The sequence below is a fragment of the Crassostrea angulata genome, unplaced genomic scaffold (assembly GCF_025612915.1).
Source record: "Crassostrea angulata isolate pt1a10 unplaced genomic scaffold, ASM2561291v2 HiC_scaffold_176, whole genome shotgun sequence".
NCBI classification, from domain to species: domain Eukaryota; kingdom Metazoa; phylum Mollusca; class Bivalvia; order Ostreida; family Ostreidae; genus Magallana; species Magallana angulata.
This window is the reverse complement of record NW_026441729.1, coordinates 30,838-34,408: the sequence shown is the minus strand read 5'-3', so window position 1 is coordinate 34,408 and position 3,571 is coordinate 30,838. Positions and strand designations below refer to the sequence as shown.

The window sequence follows — 3,571 nt, the reverse complement described above, 5'->3', positions numbered from 1 at the left end:
ATAGCAAAAATCGTTATCATTTTATGAAAAAAAATTAATTTAGTTATTGTTAATATTTTAAATAATGTCATTTGGTATCAAATTAAACAAGTTCTGTGCTATATTTTTTTTCAAATTTCATAAAACAAATATGTGAGAATCGTACATGAACGAGTTAATATGTCTACATAGACACACAAGCGAACAAATGCACATTAAGGCCCAGGCATTTACTGCATTACGTTGTGTTGCGTCTTAGATAAATTGTTGTGATTCAATTTCATTTTTTTCATCTATATCATTTATGAATTCAATGAACACACATTATTTAAACGTTCTATGTGCAACTATTTGTCGGGGCGCCCCTGTATGTAACCCCCGCGCGCGCGCCGAATGTAAACAGTAACGAACGGCATTGTAGAAAAGAGAGAGCCGTAATGCAGAAGAGAAGTTGTGTATGCTTTCGGTGTACACATGCATTTTCAATTTGCTGTGAAACATATGAACATGCACAGGGAACAATACTACATATTTGTTTAAGGAGGATATTTTTCTCGTGTGAATCGTTTACGAGGAAATTCTGACAGCCACACTTCTGTCGACGATCAGCCGTTGATAAGCTACGAGTAATAAAGGAGAAAAGATGGACATTAAAGTGTGTGATTTATGTGGATGTTACTGAAGAAGGTGAGGCTTTTACTCCTTTTAAAGTTTCTTGTTAACTGGTTAAAATTTAGTATATAGTATAGATGTGCATGTAAGTACGTGCACACTGTTACATGTAGATGTTTTTGTTATGGTGTGGGTGTTTGTTTACTAACGTGTAATTTTTACATGTTTCATGGGTGTTTAGACTCGCTCGAGGTTCATGGGGGACTGGAAAGGGTAACTGAATTTATCTATTTAAAAAAATAACAGATTGTGAATTTTCAACTCAACATTCAAAGCAGGGTCTAATAACATATCATATATTCTTGTGCAGAGGACTCCAAATGTAGTCATGAATACCCTGTAGACATAACTTCAAGTAAATAAAATTGTATACTTCAGACTTCAGAGTTAAAACATGACTTTAATATCTTTATGATGCCGATCATTGTATCATTAAAGAAGTTTAGCAGACCAACGGGTACCCGGTACATGTACTTGTACATGTAGGTTACAAGTTAGAACTATGCCTACCATTCTACCAGTTCACATAATTTTTCTTGTTTAGCAGTTATGATGTGTACTTAAATTGTCCTTGTTAATGTTTTAAATGTAATTATTTATTCTCTTTTTTTAATCTGACTACTGGCAGCACTGGTGTGCGAGCAGTTCTCGCCGAGGACCATTTCTCGCTGGTGCACTGTTACATCATATTTTCGTATATAATTTTATGTGTTGATAAAATGACGTAACAATGCACTGGTGAGAAATGGTACTCGGCGAGAACTGATCGCACGCCAATATTGATTAATTACAGACAAAAGCTGAAGGTTGCGAGTGTTATTTTTAATTGAACAACATTGTTTAAAATAATTCTTTATATATGTGACGATCAGACCGGTTTGAATACCAGTGCCAGATAGCTCAGTTGGTAGAGCACCTGACTAGAGATTCAGGGGGCCAGGTTCAAATCCCTTCATTATTTCTCCCATCCTGTTACAATATTGGTGTTGTGACCAACCCCTGGAACTAACAGGTTAACTCGATCCTGCCAGGGATGATCTTCGAGGGTGAAGATCATTTAAGGGGGAGGAATGTGATGGTCAGACTGGTTTGAATACCGGTGCCAGATACATGTAGCTCAGTTGGTAGAGCACTTGACTAGAGATTCAGAGGGCCAGGTTCGAATCCCACTTTGTTATGTCGTTATGTCTCCCATCTTTTACATATACATGTATATCAGATATATGACAGATGATTAAGGTCATCACATGTTTTGCAAGATGCAATAAGTGTTAAAAACCTTTACTTTACAACAAAATACATTTAAGTGAATATTTATGTTTCTTGTTATTATTTGGTGTGGTTTTCATGACAGTGTCGCTTAAACAATTTACCCGCTCCTAAAACACAAACTTTCTTTTTGTGGATTCAGCTTACCGCTGATTGGCTGCTGCTGCAGCAGACAAATAAGATATGCACGCACAAAACACAATGAACTTATCAGAGAATGAGTTGAGTTTATTTAAACTGTTGGAATTTGGGTATTTTTTTTTTAAATGTATACTTGTGACAAAACATATATGTGGTACATACAGCTGTAGCTTTATGAAGAAAATTTTGGTTAGACCATATATACCTATCATGCAAGTAAATGATATTTACAAAAAACTTGTAATTTATGGCGCACGAAATATACGCTAGTTTTATAAAGATTGACATACATGTAATGTACCACATTCTTTGAAAAATAATCTATTAAAAATTCTTCATTAAGTTTACTCATACATGTTTTATGCTTATTACACGTAGTATTGTTTTTAAAACATGTAATTTATAAGAAAATAAACAAAAACCCTCGCTAAATTTATTTGCAAACAAAAAACACTGTAGAATTGATAAAAAATGGTATACCAGAAGCTAATACCAGTACATGTACTTTGACGCTGTTCGGTGGGTAATATTCGTTTGTAATTTACGAATTGAAATATTGACTGTTGCACTACAAGTACGGTAATAAACTCTCTCTCTCTCAAACTCTCTCTCTTTCTCAATTTGATAAGTGTTTATACCTATGAAAATTTTTTAATATTATATTATGACTTGATATGCAAATTTTTGATCTTGTACTGCCTAAATGTTATGTCATGTATTGGGATATGTCATACTTATTACACTGCATGGTCAGTGTATTTTTTACAGAAATACTATGCATATGTTAATGTAAACACAGCTATTACTAGTACATGTATGTAAACACAGCTAATTATTTTTTTTTTATTTCAGCTCAAAACAGCCTCTTGTTACCACATGGCTTTTACCGGTACCTGTTGATTCTTGTGGGTCAGCTCCTGAGATTAACCTGTCACCTCTATCCACATGCATATTCCTTGTGTTCTACAGACTATTTACCGGTAATTCAAATTAAATCCAATAATGCATGAACAATAATGGAACTTGAAGAAAGCATCATGCCATGTTGTGGTTTGTGTTTGATAAGAAATTATGAAAACAAAATTAAGGCTGTTTAAAGAAATTCATAATTGCTGTGAAAATTTGTTTTTCAATAAAAGTATGCAATTATGTTTCCTTTATTTTTTATTTCATAAAGATATTTAGATGTGTTTACATAATTGAAAAATCCCCCCCCCTCTATTTAATTGTCTGCATTAAGATTACATGTAGGATATGTAAATGTACATTTGACTTTGAAATAACATCTGCTATGATAATTACTTTTGAAATGAACAAGAAACAACCTATTTCTACCTTTCTAAGGTATATATGCAGAAAAAAAGTAGAAAAACATGTCAAATTTGAACATTTTTCATTGAAATCAACTCTGTCTTCAGCTACCTGGGTGTGTTTGAATTTAATTCTAATTTAAGGCAGATGTCTAACTTGTAGGTTGTAACTTACTGTTTTAGCATGGTTAGAAGGAGAC

At 33.4% G+C, this 3,571-nt stretch overlaps 1 long non-coding RNA gene across 1 annotated transcript; it reads left to right on the top strand.

Annotated features, from left to right (window-relative positions):
* The first annotated feature begins 208 nt into the window (after window positions 1-208).
* On the top strand, window positions 209-3,210 carry LOC128169687 (uncharacterized). Its single transcript, XR_008241576.1, has 2 exons — window positions 209-666; window positions 2,914-3,210. It is a non-coding gene; the product is annotated as an uncharacterized LOC128169687 (long non-coding RNA).
* Window positions 3,211-3,571: the final 361 nt, after the last annotated feature.